The 26,119-nt window shown below is 41.4% G+C and overlaps 1 protein-coding gene across 1 annotated transcript in view; it reads right to left on the reverse strand.

Annotated features, from left to right (window-relative positions):
- The window catches only part of FAM3C (FAM3 metabolism regulating signaling molecule C), a 30,072-nt gene extending 20,794 nt beyond the window's left edge, over positions 1-9,278 (reverse strand). The window contains exon 1 of the mRNA XM_074166699.1: positions 9,153-9,278. The gene's annotated coding sequence lies outside the window, so the exon portion shown is untranslated. The remainder of the gene's footprint in view (positions 1-9,152) is intronic.
- Positions 9,279-26,119: the final 16,841 nt, after the last annotated feature.

Consider the following 26,119-nt stretch of genomic DNA (forward strand, 5'->3'; position numbering starts at 1 on the left):
TGCCACGTACTTCACCCAGGAAGTTTATAATAAAAGCCTCATTTAGCACAACTATGAGTCCATAATCCTGCCAAGCAAATCATCATCATGTTTTATTAGAAGAGAAAAAGTTTCTAATGTGCCAGGATTGAGTTCTTTCCACTTTCATGTCTTAGCTATGATGGTCACCAAGCAAGTTCACTTCCCAGAATCAAGGCACAAGAGGAAATTCTATTGAGGCGAGTAAATTAATTGATAAACACAAACACACAGTCAGTTGTTATTAATACAGCCGCACTCACGCAACACGGAACGAAGTCACGATTTCAGTCCAAAGGTGAATGCAGTTCAGTTCGGTCAGTCTTTACCAGCCTTGCTCAACACTCTTGTGGTGTGGGACGGTGCCGTGGGACAACACGACATAGGGCACACATCACCCGGGCACAGCCTCTGCCCTCCTCACCGAGCACGACAGCTTTGGCCATTTGCAACGTACTTCTGTTTATAAGGGGTTTTCAAACACGACTGTAATAAACGTTTGTTTTTATGGCTAATAATGAAACATGCAGATTAGTCTACTTCCTTCCCAGGATAATAGTATTTTCATTAGCAATTTAATAGCGTGCATAGATTGTACTTAGGAAACAGGCACGCAAAACGAAGCAAAGAAAAGAGGCAAGAATTTAGAAGGTCAAGACAGTTGTGAATTCTGACCTTAGTAGATTAGAAAAAGGTCCCAAAATCAACAACAATATTTAATGAAACAGAAAGTAATACACTTCCAAACAGACATCCAGTGCGGCAAAACCGGCAGCAGTAACGAAGAACAGGATCTGAGAGATTACAGCAGCGCTCTAATACTGGGGTCAACAACATGGTGCCGCTGCAAAAGCGTAACTGCTCATTGGGAACTGCACCAATAGCACGGCTACGCGTGAAACTAAAAGCAGCTATTCTGCTCTGCCTGAACAAACAAAAATTACTCTGCTCTATCTGCTATCTAGACCTTTAACTGAGACTCATATGTAGGTTTTTTTCCTAAGTCTATCTTAAAAGCATAATCCCCAAATGGAAGAATCTAGATAAAAATTACATGACCTAAATACAATAACTAAGGGCTAAAAGAATCAGGTTTGCTTTGCAAGGAACTGTTAAAGCAAAGAGAGAAGTAAGGAACAGACATTTTGTCTCTTACCTTCAAGGTGTAACTTTAAAATTGTCTTAAAAGATGTTGAGATGGACTGTTCTCAATATCCACTTGTTGCTGCTTATCTATTTGTAGCTATAACACTGAAGAAAACCAACTGTCTAGCTACAAGGATAAACAAGAAATACCAAAGGCAGCTGTAAATCATCATAAAAGTCTAGAAAAATACGAAAGACAGGTTTTCTTAAGGTAAGTAGTCTAAAAGGTGTGAGTTAGTGTCCCCTTCAATATTAACCTCATATTTCCACATTATTGTATGTAAATCTGTACCGAGATACATAGTACTAAATCTGTATCAGCCTGATATGCTTTAAGTTAAATTCAGAGGGAAATTTTTGCCCCCAAACAAGATTTAAAAGTTTGTATACTTTCAAAAATGGTCAAATAATGCTATACCTGTTTTTATCTGTATTTACTATCTGTTAATATGAATAGCGTACTAAGCACACTGTACTAGAATTAGATAAGCATTCAAAATTACTTAGTGCTAACAGGGGAGGGTAAAAAAGAAAAGGCTTGAGCTTTTATTTTTATTTCTGAGTCATAAGTAGATTAGGACAATGTTTATTTTTTGCAGTACAAACAGCCTTCCTCAGTGATTAGCAGATAGATTTTTTTTTTTTCCTGTCAGAAAACAGCTCAAAAAAAAAAGCCATTTTACCTTCTCTTTTTTTTTTCTTTCATTCATCTTTTACCTTTTTCACCTGGTAAAACGCAAACAGTGAAACAACATTTTCTTTAATCCAGCCTCTGTTAATAGATAATTTCAGTCTGTCGTTTTCAAGCACTTCAGATCCGTAGTGGTTTTCTACTCAAAATTACACAGTGGATTAGATGTGTCAGGGATAGCATTAGATATTCTTATACGAGCTCTGGTTTTAAACCAGTGGTTGTGCCAACCTGGATAACATGCTATGGACCAAACAGCTGAGACAATTGAAATCATTCCATGACTAAATTTGAGTAGGAATCTAAGCTTCTAATATGATAATTTTATTCAAATACAAGACGTGTTTCCTCACCCAGATGATGGCTTATCCTTCTGCTAGACTACACATAGTTTTTCCACCATGTTTACAAAATTCATTTAATTTGAAACTGGTGAAGGGCACACAGACAAAAGAATTATATCTTAAAAAACCTCACTACTGTAGCTCAATTTTATTGTATGATGATGCACCATTTGTGTCTTCTGATGACAGAGGCTGTGACCCAAGTAGTTTCTCCCTACAGGCACTCCTATATTCACAAGAATTCCTTGTGGTTATGGCAGAACTCCACATAGGCAAAAGATATGTCCACACAGAACCACTTACAGACTCACAGATATGGGGTTTTTTCCTCCTTTAAGACAAATACTACCATGAAGTATAATTAATAAATTTCTTACAAAAACGGTATCACCTGAATTGTATTTTTCCAGATATGTGCAAGATTCAGCTTGGTATTCTGACTACACTGAATTAGACTCAAAGTATTTGCGTGTTAAAGCAAGATTTTATTTAACTTCTATCAACTGCAAATGAAATCCAAATAAGTCTGGATTTCACTTGCTAAATTTATTCCAAAATTAAAAATAGATAGTTCAGCTACCATTGCAGGTCCTATGCTGCAAATACTGCTATGTGGTTTCACTTCTAAGAAAGGAAATACACATGAGAAGCAGCATTATGTTAGGGTGTTTTAATCCCCAATGTGCAAAGCCAGAGTTCCCAAATGACTTGTCAAATCACTGACCAGACAAGCTTTTGCTCGTGGCATCAATCCAGTACTTTGACTAGTTTGTGTGTTGCCTAAGGTGAATCTCAAACACAGAAAAATTCTCCTGAATCCTGGCAAGCCTGAGCACTAAGGCATTCTACCCACTGAGAACGAAACTCAATCCACATTCCTTTTGCAAGTAAAACAACAACCACCACCAAAAAACCCACAAAAAAAAAAAAAACCAAACAAAAAAATCAAACCTCATAGGCACCCAATCCCATCCGTACTCTGAAGACTATTCTCAAATATTACACAAAATTTACTGGTCCATATATTTAAAAATGGGATTTAATTTACTGTCCCTAAAATCCATACTATTTATACACAATAAAAGTAAACTGTACTGTTGCCACTGAGGTACCTGTTCTTAGCCCTGTATTTCATAGGGTTGGTTAAAATCACGTTGAGAAATTCAGATAGATAAAATCCTCAAGGCCAAATTGCTGAACCTCATTCACCCACTTGCTTTCCACCTTCACAGAGAAGTACATGAATCTCACAATAGAGATTTAAAAGAGCAAGGTTTAACATTTTCTTCTGTCAAATGATGAACAAACTATTTTGAAACTCAAGCACTGCTGCAATTACCACCTGTTCAAAAGTTCAAACCCACTGATTTGTTCTCGGTTGTGTTTTTCAAGAAACAAATTACCACCTTGATTTTGTAAGACGGCAAAGTCTGTTCAGTCTTTCCACAACAGGAAGGAGTAAGTAAAGCTCTGCAACTTATTTATCTATAAAATCACCAGGTCTCACTTGAAATAAGGTGTTGCCAGAACCCAGTAGACATTTCAAATGTACAACAGCTTTCACATCTTCGTATCAATCGAAAAATACCAAGCCTGTTATCAGAATAATGCATCACTACCATGCATCTTATCCAGCCCCACACAGCAATCTCAATGGAACTACCGTACAAAAAGATTATGGGTCTGAAGAACAATTAACATACATATAATTAATATGACAATATAAGCACACAGGACCACAGCAGAAATTTATTTGAGGCTATTGTTACGGCACATCACTTCGCACTGGGGCCCATTCTGAATGTCAAGCAAGCAAACAGAACAGGAAAGGAGCGTTACAAATGCTTCCTCTTCCAAGTTTACTGCTGGAAGACCAATCTGTTCCTCTGCACTATTCTCCTCCCCAAGCACAACCAGACTCTAGATGGTAGGCTTTAAGATGTCAGAATGAGGTCATCATCTTATGAGTGAGATTCACTTACTGCACAGACCACCACACCAACCTCATCACAGAGCTGCACACCAAGGCTACCGACACGGCGAGGCACAGAGCTCCTACACACCCTGCAAGGCAGGGAGGATCGAGGGTGCCAACAGCAGCAAGGGACATCACCACATGATGCTGAAAAAAAAAAAAAAAAAAAAAAACCCACCAAAAAAACCCGCCCATACTTCCAAGCATTTAAGCTTCTTTAACCAAAGCTCAGCATGATCTGAGACTGCATAGCGGAGAGGAGTTTCAATGTTTGCTCAGCAGCAAGTTGATCTCACGGGGAAGCTGGGGTATGCAAAGTGCTCCCAGGCGACAACTGGTCAGAGCACTGTTGGCATCTGTCCCTCCTCTTGCTCAATGGGGTACAGAAACCCCTGCTCCACCACAGGGCGCCTTCTCATCCAATCATCTCCCATGCCGATATGAGACTGCTGCCAGTGACTAATAACTTCCATGCTGCGTGATGCACTCAGAATCCCAATGCTCCTGTGGCACTGGCAAGTCATTGCTACTGGTCCATACTAGCGCCAGACAGGCCACTGCTTGTGAACCATGAGGTGGAAGATGGGGAGAAACGGAGAGGAAATCAGTCAGTCGCGTGATCCTTAACAGCTCTAGAGTGACTCACTTCCAACTGAAGACACAAAGAGACAGCAACAACACCTGCAGTTTCTAGACTGGTTTCTAAGCTTGAAGAGATTAGAACAAAGATCCATAACCTACCTCATGGCCGGGTGCAATCTTCCAGCAACCAGCACCAAACACATAAGCCATGCCTAAGAAGAATTAATTTCATGGCAAAAAAAAATAAATTCTAGGGGTCAATATATTCTTTTCATATTTTTATGTGTGTATTTCACTGAATTTCACTGAATTTTTAGAGTTGGAAGGGACCATAAAGATCATCTAGTCCAACTCCCCTGCCGAAGCAGGATTGCCCAGAGCATGTCAGAGCAAGGCATATATATATATGCATATATAGCAGTGTATATATATATATATATATACACACTTTGTATACTTTAGTCAATTGGTACACAACCCACTAACTAAAATCCAACACAGACATCTTCTACCCTTTGAGATTTTAAAATCTAAGGATCATCACAGGTGGGAAAAATCAAAGCTACATGGGACAGCAAGTTACTGCCTGTCATCACCTATGGAGAAATTTGCCACGCTAAGTACACGTAAACTGATTTGAGGAATGGCATCCCTCAGCGACCGAAAGGTGCTTACCACGGTGAGCTTACCACCAAGATTCTATACACAGCCGACGTGAAGACGTTGATATGTAAACACTATATAATGTAACAACTCCTGATGCCATGCCTCTCTGGATCATGCTATCCTAAGAGAAAATCACTAATTATTACCGAAATTCCTGCAATAAACCCTTTCCTGCGACTCAAATGCAGTTCCAAAACTATTGAGTTGTCGCTGATGTTCAGCTGACCAACAGGCAAACAGCCATGGCAGCTCCCTCAACCACCTCACCTGGTACTTGCAAGAATATCTGGGCTGATCCAAAAGCAGAAGTGTCTGGGAGCCAGTCAGCAGCTTTCTGGCAGCGGCAGTACTAGCTTACACCAGCTTAAATGTCTGTGAAATGACGACTCAATTAACTGGTGATACCAAAAGAGATAAAGGAAAAAGGCTTTGCTACTAGGAAATGCTTACTTTCTCCTCAAATAGAAGAAAACTGGAGAAAGGATGGGAGAAGGGAAGAAAGTCAGCCAGTCAAAAGAAGAAAAGCAAGTCTTATGAATAGAAGGGAGACTGTAAACGTCATCTATTTTGATGTTTTAAATTAAGATTTTAACTGGACTCTCATGAGAGCTACCATGCACATTGTGCAACTTTCTGCCATTGAAACTGACTCAACAGCACTGCACATTAAACGCAGAGTTTACTCCAGCAGCTCTCTCTGTCCTGATAAGTCTTCCAGAGCTTCTCCCCTCTCCCACAAAGTCTCTCCCGTATCCTCTTGGCACTGACCTCCAACAAGAGCTGGAAAATACAAACTATTTTTGTATCACAGAAATATGTAGATGGAGAGCAAAAATAGTTGAAGAATTCCAAAAGAGTAACTATTGCTAAGCCCTTTAAAAACTTAAGTTTGACTAGATTTCAGAAAGCCTGGGTAAAATAGTATTTACTTGTCATCAATGACTTGGACTACTGGATAGGAATAAGCTTTTGAAATGTACGGGTAACACTGAGATGCAGGCAGATGCAAACAAATTAAAGAGCAGAATTAGAACTACAGGTTATCAAAAAAAATATTTTTTTTCTTCTTAAGAAAAAAAATAATCCCTAAATCCTCTCAGGACACATATACCATTAAGAAAAGCACGAGGAGGCTATACTTGGATTCATGATTAGACATAGCATTTTAGATGAAGCAGGAAGCCAGGAGCACCTATTTATAGGTTACAGATGCTTTAACATCCATTCGAGTTGAAAATTCTGGTGCTAAGAAATGAGATTTCAAGCAGTAATACCAGTTTAAAGTTATTTCCTCATCACCGGTCTTTCATGTTGACACTGAGCCTCATGCCTGGATAAGCATGAAAACTTATGAGATCGGTGAGCTCACCTGCCACGTTGCTCCTGTCCCACTCACCATTTCTCCAGCCCAGGCCACAAGACTTTGCTGGCTAGGGAAAGCTAACCTAGTAAAAGAGAATTAATGTAGTTTCTGCCAGATTAGCAGACAACAACTTTTAGGAGTGGTGGGAGGCAAATCACAGCAGCATCGGGCTGTTAGATTTGCTCAGCCATCTCACAAAGCCTCATTGCAAGACTCTTAACTTAATTTCTGACACCATTGCAGATTACATTTTTCCTAAAGTTAATCCTGAGAATATATGGACAGTCTTGGCTTCAGATCAGCGTGGGACTTCCCAGAGGGATCCTTCTAAACTGGGAAACAATTACAATAGTTTCAGTGCTGTTGACAGGGAAATGATTGTCAGAGGGCTTGCACAGCTGGCCACCGCCAGAGAAAACACACAGGTCTACAATTATTGTGCCTTAAATCCTAAACTTTCTCAGCAGATTTTAGTGAAAATCTCAACACTGAACATATATATCACTTATATTAGGGCTCATGGAGATACTGACTGCTGATGTAAGTGGTAAGACTTGCAGCCCTTACAATCACATATCAACCTTCTGACCTTCCTGGGACTGTGGGTTTAAAAACCAGAACCCAGAACCAGTTCTATTTGAATAACAACTTCTCTTTAAACAACTTAAATCTTAAGGAACAAGTTCTCTGCGTCTGCTGTGGATTCATTTTAGAGACACCTAATGTTTAGGCCACAAAATAATCTGTAAACTGGTGTTTTTGCAGCTTACATAGTACTCAACCATCTTACAGGAAAAAAAAAAAATCCCTTTCCCATATAGTATGCTAATATTCCGAACAAAGCTGGAAATTAAACATTCAGAAGTTCACTTTTTGAATACTAGCTTGTCAAAGTTCCACTAAATTCTCAAACTCTTGCAATTATTTTCACTCTTTTCTTAAAGCGCTGAGAATTCTCATTAAATGCAGAGCACGTTTTCCCTGAAGCACTAGGGCTGCACACAAACTTGTGAGCACCGTGAGGTGACTTTTGGAACTATTTACTCTGCACTCTTACTGGGTGAAATGGTCAGGCCTGGTGGAAAGAGATGGAACCGATGGCCTGCAACAAACCAGGTGCCTCCTCCATCCCCAAGTGATTAGATGTCATTACACGACAATACCAAGCTATTAGCTTGTGAAGAGCCTACCTGCAGGCTTAAAGCAAGCTACAAAACTTGTTTAACCACACACAGATAACTACGCAACCCAACAGATGAAAAAGATTTCTTCATGCTTAAAAGAATCCCTGGGGGAGGAACACGCGCTAATGAAGACATTCAGACCTTGATTAGTTTCGTAGGCTTAAAGAAAAAAAAAAAAAAAGAGCCTGTTGCGCACAATCATTAGCCAGCTATTTGCATTTTTTTTTTTTTTTTCCTTCTAAATAATTCTCCTGTTAGTATTAAACAAGTGCTTTGTTAAAAGCAGAGGACCAGTCGGCAAAGAACCAGCAGGGGCTGCGAACCTGCGCGGCGTCCCCGGGGGCCCGCTCCGCCTCACACGGAACCGCCGGCAGAGGCGGAGATCGCCGCCCAAGTCTGGGGTCGCTGCGTGACGGCTTAACCTCTTTCACGCGTGGGGAAAAAGCGGAAAGACCAAGAGATCGGGTGAATTACACAGCCCCTCGGCAGCTCGGGCAAAAACGTAACTTAAGACACGGTAACACTTACCCACCCCATAAAATAATAATTAAAAGAAGTATGGAATTACAGTATTTTTTTTCCTACTTCAGCAACTCGGAGGCTAGAAACCAAACGAGCACCGACTGCGTCCACAGGTACCTCTCCGCAAACCTGGATGCGCGGCACATCCTCCCTCCGCACCAGCTCACGCCTGCTCTCCCGAACGCTCTATTTCGCTTTGAATTAAACACACGCATCCCCTCCCCTGCCCCCAGCACGTCCACCGGAGCCCCCCCGGCCGGCGGAGAAGAGTAAGGGAAGGAGGCGGAGGGGAAAAGAGGACAGACCTCCCCCCCCGGCCCGCTCGCCGCCCGGCCGCTCGCTTGCTCCGGGGGGCCCGGCGGGACGGCGGGGGTGCCGCCCGGCTCTGCCCCGCACCCGGGGGCCCTTGTCCCGCCTCAGCCCTCCCGGCGGCACCTCCCGGGCGGGAGGGCGGACGGGGGGGGAGGAAGGGCCAGGCGGCCCGGGGAAGTCGCCCGGCCGGGGGAAAGCCGGCCGCGGAGGCGAGGGCAGGCGGCCAGCGCCAGGCTGGCTGCCCCGCGCTGAGGAGAGGGACGGGCGGCGGGAAGAGCAGGGGCCGCCCCGGTGATGGGAGGAGAGGATCGCGGGCGCCTGCCGCCCCGCGGAGAACGCGAGCCCTTACCTGGGCTGTATGGGCACGTCGCGCAGCGTCCCCCCTCAGCGGCCGCGCAGGCTGCCCCCGGCCCGCCCGCCGGCGACGGAGCAGGAAGCCCAGCGGAGCCGCCGCTGCAGAGGCGGAGGAACGCGCGGAGCCGGCGCGCCCGCCCCCTAACGGTGGCGGACCGGGGCCGCCGCGGCACCGCCCCGCGGCCCCGCCCCCGCCGCAGGCGGAGGGGCCGTCCCGGTTAGACACGGTGGGGCGGGCTGTCGGGGCCGTGGGTGCCGTCCGGCGGGGCCTCCCCGGCGACCACCGTGTGCCCCCTGCATGGAGCGGGTACGGAGCCGTCCGAGCTGGCATGGCGCAGGCGGCTCGCCTGGCAAGGGTGGTTCCGGACTACAGGTTTTTGGATCGTTTAATGAAGGCTGATTATTCCCCCCCAAAAATGCCTTCCGTGTGTGAGCGCACAGCCACCCGTCCACAGCGTGCTCGGTGTGCCCAAACGCCCGCCCGGTGTCCCGGGCCGGGAGGGCCTGGAAGGCTGTGTGAAATCCTCATGCTTGTTTACTTTATGTTTTAAACACCTCTCCCCCCCGCACTCCCCAAACACGTCAGAAGTTACCTTCTATTACCCAACAGAAAAGCGTTTTCTGCTTAAAAAAAAAAAAAAAACCACAACAAAAAACCACCACCACCAAACAAACAAAAACCCAAAACTCCCACTTTTTTTAAAAGTATCTGTTTGATCAGGGCTGATCTGTGTTACTGCGTAAGAACAGATTATTATTTCTGTTTTTATCCTCGGCTGCGCTTGTGGCTGCTCTTTTTTTTCTTCCTTTTTTTTTTTCTCGTTTTTTTTTTTTTTTCTTTTCCTGGCACTGGTATTCCTCTAACCCCAGTATGAGTTGGTATATGGAGGGAGATGGGCTAGAAGGACACAATTTTATTGTGTGGAAGAAGATTTCTGTTGGTCAAGCTCCTTCAGCTGAACTATTGCTGGGGCGGTTATGGAGAGGGCCGGGGCAGCCGGCAGCCAGACACAATCGATTCCACTACTGTCACACCACAAAATGAGCATTTTTGCAACATCAGGGTGACGCTTCTCTTAGCAGAGAACAAAGACCCAGCTAAAATATAGGGCATATCACACATCATCAATGTCAGGTAGACAAAAGGAGGTTTCTGTGTCTTATTTTAACCACATCTTGTCAACAGATCTTTCTTTTAATGGATTTAAAATAGCATACTTTGATACCAACTGCTCCTTGGTACGGGATGGTTATTTGAACATCAATCAAGTAATTTCTTTAGTAAATTCTCACAACACATTGAAGTTTCAGGTGTACTGTAATCTCAAAATGAGCGAAGAAATACCCAGTGGGAGCATTGCTCAAGGAAAAAAAAAAGGGTCTTTATAGCTTTTAATTCTAAATGATGCTATAGATATATTTTAGTTTGACATTTATTTCAGTGCTTAATATATGAAATTTCACCGTGTTCCCCTGATTACTCATTAGGTACTCTGTCTATATAACAGACGAATAAGGTGAGTGTGCTAAAGGAGGTTGGCTCCTTTGATAAGCCAATGTTTGCTATAGAAACAAACATTTTAAAAAGATTACGTAAGTAGGAGTACCAAATTATTAAATGAAGAAATAATATTATCTGCACAATAACCAATTCCTCAGAATACATCCATATCAAAATCAAAGAAATACTTAAGATGGGAATGGCTGTAATTAAATCCCGCTGATTATTTACCTTGCTGAAAGGGTGCCACATGTGGCAGCTGGCAGGACCCCAAAGAAGAGGGGTTACGCCAGCCCCCACAGTGTCTCAAGAAGGCTCGGAGTTCTTCTTTTCCCTCTTTTGCTAACTTGTCTTATAATTTTCCTTTTCTTTTTTCTAATTTATTTTCTTTTTTTTTTTTTATTTTTTGTAATTTGCTTTATAATGAAATGGCTACGGCCATTAAGTAGAGGTCTTCCATAAGAAGCACAAATAATACTTGTACCTATGGGAGCTTGTTTTGCTTTTTATTATTGTCTGTGATGAACTGACCATTTTTGCTTCTGTAGATTAAGAAACTCAGTCTGAAACAGAACGCGTTTCATAGCCACAGACGTTCTAAATGTTTCATGGTGACTTAGTGTGTTCTAAATTTACAATTTTTAAATCCAAAATGCTTATACTTATTTAAAACAATAAAACAACAAAATAGCTTGTTTTTATCCTTACACTGTTAAACTCTAAGAAAAATATATACCATAAGTGTTTATTTAGCAAACGTCAAAAACCAAAGTGTCTTAAGGATTCGGGTACATTGGGCCTGAACAAAGATGACCTTGTTGGCCTCGCTTGCATTTTTGACAAGTTTCTTTGCTCGTGTCTCAAGCATTTGACCTGAACTTACTTTCTTGTCTCTGACACAACTGCTAATTTTTACTCTGTGAAGTTATAGCACTGCACTATGTTTTGTTGGGGTTTTTTTATTGAAAATGAAAACATTTTCTTCATGTGGTTACAGAAAAGCTAAATGTGATGTATGCCTTATTTAGCATCCTAGGGCTAATGGGGATAAAGGAAAACAAAGCAAAATACAGAAGCAAACTCAGGTGTTTAACCTTTAGGCTGTTGATTATTGCATCTGGTAATAGATACTCTGCTAATCAGTCATCAGTCTTGATTCTCAGTTCTGGTATCAAAGCAATTCCTGGTGGCTTTTAAAATACTTTTTTTTAAAGCATTTTTTTTCAAAGCACTTTTTTCCTGTAAGCCTAAACTTCATGTTTATGTTATAAACTAATACTTCTGCCCTAGCGGGTCTTTCCATGGCGTTTTGAGTGAGCCAGCCTCAGGCTGCTGGCAGAGACACAGCTCTCCCAAACTTAGAATATCTGTGGCATAAGAGTTACTTTTCTCAACACAGTAGCACAATCATAAGAAACGCTTATCTTTGCATTTGGTAGGGTCAGCATTACTGTGCTGTGTTAAATAAGATACAAAACCTAAATATTACACAGAAAAAAAAAAAAAAAGAAAAAAAAAGAAAAAAGAAAAAAAAAGGAAGAAAAGAGAAGAAAGTTACTTAGAGAATGCTGCAGGCAGTTTGCCTTGAAGCAATTGGAAAACGTGATTTTCACCAAGTTGTGAGTCATTTAACTATAAATAGAAACAAAAATGTTGTAAGCACAACATGAAGCCCACTTCTCTCCCTCTCCTGCCTCTTCCAAACATGCAAGAACATGTATGAAAAAAATCTTCCTTAAAATGGCATTTTGTTAGCTTTCTATATCAAGTTTTATATAAAGAGTATGGATGTGTGTCTGAATGTATTATTTAGTGTTTGCCCTATGATGTGGTAGGTATTTAAAATAGATACCTTCTCATTTTTGTGACCCTGTTGCTCTCAGAAATTAATTTGCAAGCAGCCAAAATATCAGGTCTCTGGTGTGAGAAGTCTGACTAACAATGGATAGAAAGGATGGATATGGAAGTAATCAAAAAATCTGAGTCCAGAGGAAGGATTTGAACATCTCTAAACCTTTCTTGTCTGATACCCTGATCCTGATCAATATTTCACAGATAGCTCCTTTTTCTGCAATTTCAAAATAAACTCCAGGTCCAAGCATTCCCAAATTTTCAGATTTTTTTTATCATTTATTTAGGTCTATTTTTATTTCAAGTTAAGTGCGTATGATTATAAAAGGAAATCTGTATGCAAGTGGCCAAAATTCCACTGGAGTTGGTATAATTGCAATTGGTAAAATAATGTAACATTTCGACCACAGGATTTCATATTTTTTTTTCCTCCGAGTGCATCTAGTATTGTTTAACTCTTATAGACTGACAATAGGAGAGACCAAAGTCTTCTGCAAATTAAATATGCAGGAAAGATTAGAGAAAGCTTTCCTTTATTGTTTGTTAAAGTACCTTAAATGTTACAAGGGCTATTTCTTGTGTATGATCTCATATTAATTCTTTATGAAATATAACATTTTTTTTGTGAAATCAGGCAATTTGGGGCCAATGAGGACAGGTTATTCTGTCATTTAGACAGAAGAAGTGGAAGGTGGTAATTTTCTTTTGGCATATGGGACTCATAAATATTTGTCTTGACATCTGGTACACGGGTATTAGCGCAGGTGCAGTGAAATATTGCTGGCTTGAGGTCTTATAAGCAATGTGTAATGAGCTGAAGACCTGCGTGAAATCTGCGCACAGTGATAAAGAGCAAAATGGCAGTCTTCTGCAAAACCTCCAGGATGTGGAGATCTTATGGTTCCCATATATGCCATTATTGAATCTAAGCAGTCTCCCAAAGAGCTTTGGAAGTCTTAAAAATCAGTGCTCTGTTTTTAGATGAATAGCATCTGAGGAACACTTCCAACTGAGGTTTTACCATTCAGATCAAGAACAGGCATCACCAGCTGGAAACTGTAGATGCTCTGAGACAGACACACTGCAGATGGTATTGCTCATGAGTAGCACTGTGAAAGGTCACACACCCCACTCCGAACATCTTGCATTAGCATCACAGTCCTTCTTTTCTGCACAATGAAGCTCCTCCAACTACGACCCTTCCTCATAGGAAGCATATAAAGCTTGCTTCCAAGTTTATTAATGCATCATTTCAGCAAGATATTGTTCCTGTGGGCCAGATCAGAAGCTCTCAACTAGCTCATACGTTTCCCAAGGCATGCTCCATGCATCCCCTGCTGCTCTCTCACAAACGCGGCAATTCCTCCCCTCCCTCCCAGCCTGTCCTTGCTAAATTGCCTGTATCCATCCATTGTACCACCCCTGTTGTGTGAACTATTCCATGACTTCACTGTGATTCCAATGAGATGCTGTAGCCCTGCGACTGCAGTCAGACCTCTAATTCCTCCTGTTGGTTCTCCATGCTGCATGCATTAATGTACAGGCACTTCTGATGGGCACCCAGTCGTGCTGATTTCACAGGAAAGTTATGAGCGCTTTCCCTGTAATGTCATATTGTTGACACTTCCTTATTGATGTGCGTTTGATTAAGTTGACCTCTTTCACCCTATTCTATTGAATACACATCACCTTGCACCATTTCCTTGCCAAACTGGTCCACCACTTCCTTATTTGATTGTATGTCCTCATCTCCTTCCCTTGTCATTCCTAGTTTAAAGCTCTCCTCACCACGTTGGCCTGCCATTTTGTCAGGTGGATCCTGTTTCTTCCTAGCAATTGTTGACCCTTAGATAGGGTCCTATAATCATAAAAATTGATGCCAGCTGCATGATGCCATCTAGTCCACTCCTCCTCAAGCCCTTCCTTGCTCTTCGCTGGTAGTTTCAAGGAGAAAACCTTCTGGGTCACGCTCAGTGGCTGCCACTACTTTGCTGGACTGAGCTCCTGGCCCCTCAGCTGCTACCAGGGCCCTCAGTCTATTTTGTAGGTGCAGATCCGCAGATGGAGCAAGAACCTTCCTCCTGTTGCTAGAAGCCACAAGCCTCCAGCCTTCATCATAACTTTTTTCCTCCCACCTGTGTAACTGCATGAGGAATGTGCTCTGCATTTCACAACACAGCTTGAATGATGAGAGAGGAATTGATGGACAGTCTCTCCATGTCCACCTACACCTTAGTGCTTAATCAAGATAAAAATTCTTCCTGTCTTACCAACAGATAAACATTGTCAATAGTTGATGTGTCTGTGTTTTTCTAGTGGAAAGGAAAGAATCATGTCTTGTGAAGAAACTCTCACGATGGTGGGGCGAAAAGACAGGGCAGCTCAGAAAATATCTGGAGGCTTAGAGCTCCTACTCAGTTGGGCCCTTAGGTGCTACTACAGTAAAAAACATTAAATCCTATGTATCCAGAAATAGAAAGCAGCCTGTGTAATTAAGGATTCTGCCAGCTCACGCAGTTGTCACCAGCATGGAATGACTGGACCCCATCCTTCTAAGCCTCAAGTGATGAGTAAGATAAAAAGCGCAGAGACATTGGTGATCACCCCATCCCTACTGTCATGCTTGGCTAGACCACAGAAAAGAAATTGCATCCTTAGCTGTAGACTGATAGGCACATCCCTGAAGAGGGGGTTCTACCTCTAACCACAGTGTTACAGAACTGGTAACAGAGGCATCTGACTGACTTTGAAAGTGAAAAAGAAAACTTGGACAGCAAACACACTTTGTGTGAAGCAGATCCAAATGCAGATGGTTTTAGGCCAAAGGGATTTACCAAGAGACCAGACTAGGCTGCATTGTTGCCCAGCTAGTACAAGCAACTTGGCTTTAATGAAAGGATCCCTGGCAACTGTGGAAACTCCAGGAGCAGGCACCTGGTGATGCAGCAGTCTTACAGCTCACCAGCCATAAGACCATACTGTAAAAAACAATGTCTTCAAGGACCAGGAGATGCAGTGCTCTGAGACTAAACCACTGAAGCTGTGGCAGTTGGGACACTGAGGTTAGATGGCATTACTTTGCAGCTGTGGGGCAAAGAACCAGAACTGTGAGAACTTGAAATGACTTGGAAGGTGTCACTCCTCAGTTAATGCGTATGCCCTTCCATACTGTTCACTTGCCATCTTCATACCGGTGTTATGCCTCTATGGATCTCAGTGCTATTGCTGAGAGTCTCAAAGTAGCACAGTAACATTTATAGTGAATTGCAGTCAGACTCTGGCTTTGCCTGCAGTTAACCAACTACTCACAGTCCAGCTGGGGCAGAGGTTCAGCCTTACTGAGCAATAAGGCAAATGCAGCTGGGAGTTTCTGTTCGTTTGGTCACAAGCATGGTGGTTTTCTGAGCTCAGCAGTTTAGGAGTCAAAAAAATATTTCTCATCGATTACTTCCTCCTGCCACAGAGTTTACATGGCCACTGAAACTCAGCTGTCTTTGAAGGAGGCTTACCTCAAACAGTCAAAGTAGTATGGTGTGAGAAGCAGCTGATTATAACAACAGTCTCATTTGGCAAGAGACCTTGTCAGAACTGACACGTGTTTGCAGCAGGGCACTCACTCGTGTACACCAACACTTTTGACTGTTTCTCACGCTGCTGGGTTCAATAGTGTACAAGTCTAATACCATAAATATGGCTTTCCATGAATTTTAAAAACATATATTCCAATATGATACAACTACAGATAGTTTACATTTTAGTTCAAAGACAGACATTAGGAGAATACTTGTTCTGTTTCATAGTAATGTGCTGTACAAACAGCGCAGGAAAGAAAGAGCTCATGAGGTACAGGGAGATACAGCTTGTAAATAATCCAAGGGAGGCTCCCTTTGGCGCTGGGGTGTTTCCTACTCTGCTTTTGCTGGGTGCGTTCACCCAGTTTGTTAGGCTCGTGTTCATGTCTCAACTTAAATACTAGCTTGTGGATTGTCCAGACAGCAAAATCTCCTAGATCCTCCCCTAAAAATGCAGAGGGGCCCACCTTCCTGAGAAAAGCCAGCTTCTTCAAACAAGAACTAACCTGTTTCTCCATTAGCCCATGCCCTGTCTTTCCAGCCTACGTCTCTGTAGGAAATTTCACTAGTTCTCAAGGATGTGAGACTACATGTGCCTGCCCATGTAAGTGCACAAAATGGTCTGCAATTCTTCAATAAAGTAGTAACACCCCTTTCTAGCAACACTATCAAAACGTAAGACAGAAATTTTGTTTTTTACAAATTCTGTTTGCCTGAATGTGGTTTTTTCCTTGTCTTGTTTTTTGTTGGGTTTTTTGTTTGTTTGTTTTGTTTTGCTTTTTAATTTTAACAATATAGCTTGTCAAAAGGAAAATGTATTTAGTACTTTTAAAAAAAATAAACCAGGAAAGACTTGAATTCTAAACTTTTTTTACTTGCAATCAGTCTTTTATCCTGCAAACGGAAACACCATGAAATGAAAGGAAAATACTGGAGGAGTGAGAGTCTGTTATGCTGTTGTACAGTTAGTTTCTAGACAGGACATATTGAAGCTAAAGTCACTTGATTTACACTAGACAGAAGTGTTACTGGAACAGATTTGTGTTACAAACCATCCCTTTGATGTACTTTTCTTCTGAAGGTACTGTATTTCTGTTAGAAAGTCACTGAAGATGTTTCTCCCCATATTCTGGTTTAAATTATCCCTAAAATCCTTTTAGAATATGCCAACACTGTTGCTGGTTGATCAGATAAAGTAACATGTAGTTTTTGTAGAATATTTGGAAGAAGGTGAAAGGGACCTTTAGTGGTCACCTAATGCATCTTCCTGTTACAATCTGTAATACATAAACCTTTCCTTACAACTGTTGCTTCATATTTGTATTATCTTCATCTGGTGATGGAGAATTTCATTTCCATAAGTGATCATAGAATCCATACCATTACCTACCTATGCTTATGATCCTGATGTCTAACCTAAACCTTCCTTGTGGTAGCGCAAACTCATTTCTTCCTCACATCTGCAGTGATGACAGAGAACTATGTATTTGCTTTGCCTTTGCTGTTGGCCTTTTATGTGCCTGAAGACATTTTTTTTCTGTTTTCTGTCAGCCTTCCCTAAATAAAACACTCACACTTCCTCTAGTCCTTGCTCACAGATCGTGTTTTCCAGCCTTTCAGTCTCCTTCTCTGGATTACAATTTCTTTGAAACATGGTGGCCAAACCTCAACACAACATAAAATTATCTATGGCCCACAGTACTCTTACATGATGTTTTCTTCCATTTTTGCCACAGCAATCTTGTTGACTGATGCTCAGCTGTGGCTGTGTATGACCCCTACATCCTCTTCTGAGCAGCTGCTACCCTGCAGAGTTTCAAGTCCTGTATTTATACAGCTGATTTTTCTAACTCTAAACTGTAGCCTGTCTTTTTTATACCATTTCTGCTATGTTTCAAGATATTCCTGAATTTAATCCTGGTCTCAAAGGTCCTCACAGTCTTTTGCAGATTGGTTGTATCTGTTTACTTAAGTTAGGTACCGCATCATCTGGAGTGTTAATCGGAGTAGTGTTCTGTACTAGAACCAGGACAGACCACTGGGGATAGCACAGCGCAAAGGGATTTTGGCATTACACAGCCCAGCGCAGGGTTTTTTTCTGTCAGTGTTGCACCCATGTCGTAGCAGTTTTCTCTAAATCTTGTATGCCAAGACAGTTCCTGAAAATCTCATGAAAAGCGGACTCCATAATGCCGTTACCATCAAGGTTTATGACATCCGCTGCTTTTCTCCTACCTACATGACCTGTTACCTTGGTTAGATCACTTACCTAAATAACTTTATTCTTCTTTAGCATGATAGAGCCTCTTATGTTTGTCTGAGGAAAGACATTTGGTCTTCATGGTATTTGAAGTAACATTTCTCCTGCATTAATAGAATCTTCATTGATTTCACAGCAATTAGGCAATACCTGCCCATCTAAACACAAAACACATTTATAGTCACAGAATGGTTGTTAATTTACATATTACCATTTTAAATTGAAGTAACCAGAAAATCCTACACTTTTTGAAGCTGCTTTTGTGGGGGGGCGTTAGATTTTATTTTTGTAGCCCTATTACAAGCTGTTTAATTGAACACAAACTGCTTAGAGAAACATACACCAGGATTTCCATAGGAAATCTTCCCTTCCTGTTTTTAAGACTAATCTGGTATTAACATGTACCTTTAATCAGAGGCAGGCCTCTAGTTCAATTAATCGTGCAAGGGCTGTTCTCAACTCAAGAGCACTTAACGGGCACATAAGAAGTGTAGCTGTAGAGCGCAATTGATTATCTTTTGGTAGCAGCCTGCATCTCGAAACAGTTCCTCTAACTGAGGCCTGAATGATGGAGCTGGAACTCAGATTTCAGCCAGAGGGAGGGGTTCCTGGAGTAGAACCTCAGAATCAAATGCCATTACACATTCAGAGTGCTTTGCTCATTAATCTAATCCTACCAAACCATGTGGGAGTACAAAAAAAAAAAAAAAAGAAAGAAAAAAAAATCCGTAAAATAGCTTTATCTGCTTCCAGCAGTGAACAATCTGGCTAGAAAATTTCTGATGAAACATTTTCTCATCAGGATATGCCATTCATTGAAATCAAAATGTTCCACAAGAGAATTTCCACTTTTGACCAATTTCCAATGGAATCCAGGCAGGTTTCCAAGACAACTGAGCCTGCCAGTTTGCCTGTCTGTCTTCTCAACAGCCCTTCTGGCTGGTTCTAGGGGATCCTGGGCTTACAGACTCCTCTGCTTCGGGGTTGACAGAGTGCTGAGAGCTGGGAAAGAAGGACCCATCAGTTTGTGGCTTCTTGGCAATCTCGATTCCCCAGACATGCAGGGGTCGAGGCTGACAGGCTGCCTCAGAGCTGAGGCATCATGCCATGAAAAGGCTCAACACTCCTTGGTTTCATTCCAAATTTTGAAATATTAAAATCTTCTACTGGAAAAAAAATATATCTGTATTTCTTCATGCTGTTCTAATGAGTCTGTATTCCTGATCAGAGCTTAATACTGCAAGATAGTGCATATCTATTTTTACAAGCTGTTATATAAAATGACACAGATATTAATGGGGCTCTGGCATGCTGACTGCACTTAGGCGTATAAATTATAAAGGTCACACCTGAACATAAGACAAGGCAGTCATGCCCCTGGTGATGTGATTACATACCACTGCTATTACTAACACTTTTATTCATAGTACTTAACAACTGATTAGTTCTTCCAATATATCCTGGAAGTACTAATAAGTAATATTCCATTTTAGAGGCAAAAAAATGATGTGGAAATGTTACTGGTTTCCTCAGAACCACAAAACTTATCAATATCATCAGGTTTACTATTGCACAGTACAGTGTATTCCGTTAAGAGTCTTAGTCAACATAAAATATCTTGTTTTGTGCCTTAGACGATCATCCAGTTCTGTCTTCAGCCAATGAAAACAACACCTTTCCTGCCTGTTCTGTTCACTCTTCACATGCTAGTCTTACAATCAAGGGACTTACAGCCCTTACAGCTCAGCTCACAGAGGGAGTATGTGACTGTTTCTTATCTGCTTCCATGTGATGGCATTGCCTCTGTGATGGCATTAGCCTAACAACATGGCAGCATGACCTATGTACTGATTCTGCTGTTGGCTAAGGGATCTACAGGTAAAAGACAGTAGAAAACAGCTATGGAGATGGTAGTGACTTAAAAGCCACACCAGATTTTTCCAAAAGGGCTACTTGCTATTCATGTTATTGATAGCTGTTTGGCATTTGCACACTAAAATGTTTCATGAAAAGCTCCAATATCCCTTTTGTGATGCACAATGTCAAATATAGAAAAAAACACAATTAGAATTACTAAATGTAATTAAAACTACTAACAATCAGCTAAATTGGGGTAATGCATGGCCTGCCAAATAGTAGAGATTCAGTCCAGAAAGACCTTTGGAAACTTGATGATTGGGCCAACAGAAACCTCATAAAGTTGTAAGAGGGCCAGTGCAAAGTTCTGCGCCTGGAGCAGGAGAACACCATGCACTGAATGTTAACTGGCTGAGTAGCAGCACTGATGTAAAGGGCTGATCACAGTGTCATGCTAAGTTGAATACGAGACACTAACATGGTGAGGAGGTAGGAGCATGTGATGTACAAAGCCTGAGGGAGTTTGTTCAGCCTGAAGAGAAAGCCGAGAGAGTAATCCAATTACTGGTTTAAACTGTCTAATGAGGGTGGGAGGATTTAAAGAGAAGACAGAGCTAGTCTTCTTAGAATTGCACAGCAAGCGGACAAGAGTCCGCATTCAAAACCTGCAGCAAGGAAGATTTCAGTCAATAGACATGAAGCCCATAGAGAGATTAAGCACAGTGGGAGAGACTGCCAAAAGAAGCTGTGGAACCTCCATCCTTGGCAGTACTAAAAGCCTGTTTGGAGAAGGACCTGAGCATCTTAATCTAACTTTGAAACCAGCCGTGCTTTGTGCATTAGGTTGGACCAGGTGATCTAGAGCAGACCTCTCCGATCTAAATTATTCTGTGCTTCTGTAACTGTGCTCTCATGGTAAACAAGACAAACTGCATACTGGGCTCTGTCAGAAGGACATTGATCAGTAGATCAGCAGGAGAATTTTCTAAAATTCTATTTGATTAACATTAAACACCATTATCTAGCTGAAACCAAGACCTCTGAAGTTTTTTTATTGCAAATAAACAGATTATCAGGGTAGCAAATACCATGAAAAAAACCTGTTATGTTGTACTCATGATTTTTCCTGACCTTCTTCCCCTAGTATATAGTAGTAGCCACTGTCAAATACAGAGCTAAAGGGACCATTAGATTAACCTATCTATTAAGGAAAATAGCAGTTCCATATTCCTAAAGAAAAGTGTACTGGACTTTTCCACTTTTGTAGAATCTAAATATTTGGTAGTAAAAAGTCAGACTGTCTTCCAGTCAACAGTCAGGGCTGGTGGATACAGTATGTTCAGATACAGCCTCTGAGGGAGCATCAAATCCTGGCTCTATGCAACATCCATGAGTTTTCCTATTGACTTCAGTGGAGCAGGATTTCAAGCAGATAGTCTTAATCTGCCCACTTATGAGACTGTAAGACAGTGGTGATTTACCACTGACTTGCCTGAAAATGAGAAGTATGTATATTTTAGAGAGTAAACTAAGCAAAAGGGTGTGGCTTGTATAAGGATAAATATGTGTTGTCAGAGATGAGGCGTTGGATGGATTCACCTTTGACTATTTACCTAATACTCTTTGCACACAATAAATGACTTGTAAAATAATCTTATTTTTGCTGTCATGCCAAATATACTACCATGTGATGAATATTTTGGGAAATCCCGACTCCTTTGAAGTCATGGCAAACTTCCCATTGCCTTTATTGGCCAACACTTTGTATGGACATGACTGTGTGAGGCACATGAAATGAAATTTTAAGAAATGTGAGCAAGAGTTGCTAGCAGCGTTGTATCTCAGACCAAATTATCTGTTATATAGTGATGAAACTTTATTTCCTGCTAGTCAAACACCCAGTTATGTTAGGGAATAACAACTGCTATGCCATAGATGGAAACACAGAGCGACTGGGCAGCAGATGAAAGGCTGGTGTCTGAGCCTATCTCAAAGCTCAGGCTCCTCTTTCGGTCTGTTACAGCATTCTTAGGCTAACCCACACTCAAGTTTCTTGCCTTAAGGATGATCTTATTCCTTGATTTTCTTTCCAAAATACTGGGTCCCCAATTTTATTCTCATTGACTTCAAAGTGAGCCAATTCACTCCCTCTGTGGATACACTTTCATCTGCTGTATTGGAATATTTCGCTTTTAATGGGCTGGTTTTAAATGAAATTCCAAAGTTTTATTTATACAAAACTTCTGGGTGGTTTTGACTCAATCTGAGATTTATGTATCTTTGGGCTCCTGCTACTATTTGTCTTGGCTTTGACAGTTCTCATTTCTCTGTATGTTGTAGTACTTGGGAACTCCATCGTTAACTATTCTTTCTCTTGCATAGTATTTTTCAGTCTTACAATCTAACACTTCTCCAAGAGACAAAAAAGACATATTAGGTGCACGAGCAAGAGAAGGAGTTAACTCTCTCCAGTCTTCTGCTTCGCTCTATCAAGTACCTAGTCAGACAGAAAAACACACCTGAAGAGGCATTTTATACAAGAGAAGTTAGGTACAGGTCAATTTGAGTGGAGAACCCCAGCCCACACAGAGAAGTCAGAGATACCAGCGTAAGATTAGCTACATCGATGCTCATCCTTTCTGATATGGGTTGCCAGTCCAGAATATTCCCTCAGACTATTTCCCTCAGACTTAACAGTTTAGTTTACATACCATCTAGATAGTTTCCAAGCTCTCTGAAATAATCTAAGAACTAAAGTCAGTTTATTTGCAGTGTGAATGGTCATCACACCCCAGTTACACTGCGGTCTGGCATTATGACTGAATTGGCATCATGAAAATAATTGGAAAACTGCTCTGAAGCACTGCTCGTCCAGGCGTGCACACTCGTACTTCACCCCTGTTAGCAGTAGGCTGCTGCTTTTATGAATCGCCTTCTGAACTACTGCTTTTTTGTCACTTGTCAAGGATTCCTAAGTGTCTGAGTATCTGGACAGTGTCTGAGTATTTGTGGACATCTGCACGTCCACAAATCTGGGCACTTCTCAAGTCCATGTGTGTGCTATAGCGTACAGACACAGCATGAGAGGTTTATAGCATGTGGCCTGCTGTGCAACTGATTTGCACATGCACTGGAAGTAAGACACATTTTGGACACTGATTTTGCAGCACGTGAATTGAAGCTCAATCTGCGGGTGCTCAATAGCTCTAATGCATCTGGGATACATCAGGCTCCACGCACATGTGTATAAGTATGAGCTGTGCTAGTCTGAAAGAAGGTTATGGGGTAGAGCAGGCAGAGTTGAAAAGATGGCATCTTTCTCTGACTTCATTGGACTCACTAGCAGAACGCGATGCTGTCCAACACATTCCTGTAGCATCACTGGTTTCAGACAACACAAATCCTTTCCCCAAGGCTGCAAGATGGTTTGAAATCAGAGGGCCAGGGTGCTTGTAGCTAAGGAAGACAACAAGAAGTATTCTCATCTCAGCCTCAGACCTTGATAAAGCCTATGTAAAACTTCACAGTTATGGATTCAGAATTAATGGCTACACGTGAATTGTTACTTCATTAAAGCCTGTGGCAGTACAGCACGGCCATCCGCTCAACCTGCCTTACATACTTAATGGCAAGTGTGTAGGAAACTCTCTCAGAAGTAGAACTGTTCTTCCCATAAGGACACAGTGCTATCCTTTTATCCCAGTGCTTTGGGAGCTCTCTCATGCAGCACAAAGCGAGGAACAAAATGTAAACCATTAAATCAGGTGCCAACTCAATAAACCAAACTGAAAAAATTAGGCTTCATTGCTGAAGGCAGGCAAACAGACAGCTAGTGCTGCAGCAGCTGCTAAAAACTAAAAGTAATTTTGTTTTCTTCATATACAAGAAAACCACCAAACTTCCCACAGAGCTTCCTGAGTCTGAGTGGGCTGCAAACACACGTGTCGTACAGAATATTTCCACTGTAGTCACTTCCATTGTGTAGAGGGGCTAGTTTTGAATAAGCTGAGGAATAGTAGAAGGTCTTACGACAAACTAATATACTTACTGCTTCCTCCTCCCTTTTTACTGCCACAGATCTTTGAGTTCAGTAGGGATACTCACAACCACAGCTAAACTTGGAGATAACACTTTCTGTCTCAAGGTATAGCTATTGCAACATTGGTAAATACCATATTATTTTCCTTGTTAGCTGGTAGAACGAGCTATGAAGCAATATCAATTCGACCCTAACTAACGGCAGTGGCTCAAGGTATGGAAGTCTGTACAGGTACAGGTTTTTCCACATTGTTTTGCCAAAGTACTTCAGCCATGATGTAGAGTTTGTAAGCTGTTCTGATCCCGAGTCTGGGCTGAACTGAAACTGTCAGCTCCGATAATTTTTGTCATGAAATCATATGCATGAGATAGCTGCCTCAATTTTCACTTTAAACTACCGATTAAAAAATAAATCAGTTCAAATGCTAGTGCAGCTTTAAGATCGTCAAGCTAAGGCCTTGAGAAAAGAAAGATATCCAATTAATTCTTTGAAATTGTTTCTTGAAGAAAGGAGTACGAATATGGTGGTAACAGGTTACAGCATTTAACACTGTAGTCTTGACATTTCTTATTAAATATTTAACTGCCGGCAACTGTGTACTTCACAAGCACCTGTGAAAAACCTGTTTTTGAGAACACAAGGTTGGTACTCATAAAATAAACATGAGGACATGGAGCTTTTGAGAGCTAAAAGTTGGTGCTGATCTAAGTCTCTGTAGGAGTTTTACCCTACCCTGACAAATAGATGAAACGTGGCAAATTAAGAATTATTTCTCTAATTCTTGCATTAAAGTGCTATTTTTTTCCCCCGCAGGAATATTAAGAAATATGGTAAATCTAGTAAATTGCCTAAGCACTTACAGAGCTTTTTTATTATGTATTTATTATACGCTACACTTCGCTATCCATATTTTGCTGCATCATATAGGAGCATTCAAATTTTGATTGTAAGTAGGGCCTACTAAGACTTAGTTGAACAAGGAATACTCTAAGCTGCTGAGTAGTAACCTTGGCAAAGACTGCTTCTCACAGACAGCCTACACAAGTCAATCTCTAGTTATTTCCGAGGACAGCAGTTTATTATTTTCTCCTCAGTACATTCAATGACTTGAATTAGTGATCACTTGAATTTTCCTGGTAAGGGCAGAAATACCAATTTAATGGCTGATTAAAATGGCTGCAGTCGTCTTGAATGAAATCTGAAAAGAATAAAAAGTGGATGAACAAAACACTGATCACAAATAGCGACAGTATTACATACTTGGTATTGTCATATTTAAGCAATAGAATAGAGTTCCTGCCTACATACTTAGAATATACTAAACAATTTATATTCTGTCTTATTCTTTCTTAAAAAATAAAATAATACATGCAAAATATCAAACCTATAAAATATATCACATCAAGAGGCCTGGAAGTTGAAGACCTCTGCTCACCCTAGGTGAAAGTCAACCATTCCTGAAACAAGCCTTAAGAAATTGGCTTTGTGCCTAGTGACTGTGGGGGATGTGAGAATAACTCTCTTACACGTGCTGGTGTATTGTATTTAGCATGATCACCTCAGTTCTTTATCCATGGGAAAGAAAAAGGGAAGGAACACTTTGGTACTTCACAAAACATGAGACAAACACAATGCTGAAGTAATTGAGTGATGAAAGCTTTATAAGGATAGATAAGTGGCCATAAGCTGGACTTGGGGGGAGCTGCAGGCTCTCAGGCAGTACATGCAGGTGCTCACTGCTCTCTGCTCCTGTGAGTACGCCTCATGCCTCTCCCAAATGACAATCCCTGAGGAGCAGTAAAGATTTCATTCTCTGTCCTCTGGCAGTGCTTTCAGCATTTCTGTTGAAATTGCCAGAGCAGATGCCAGTTAGTGGCAGAAG

The sequence above is a fragment of the Numenius arquata genome, chromosome 2 (assembly GCF_964106895.1).
Source record: "Numenius arquata chromosome 2, bNumArq3.hap1.1, whole genome shotgun sequence".
In the NCBI taxonomy this organism is placed as follows: Eukaryota; Metazoa; Chordata; class Aves; order Charadriiformes; family Scolopacidae; genus Numenius; species Numenius arquata.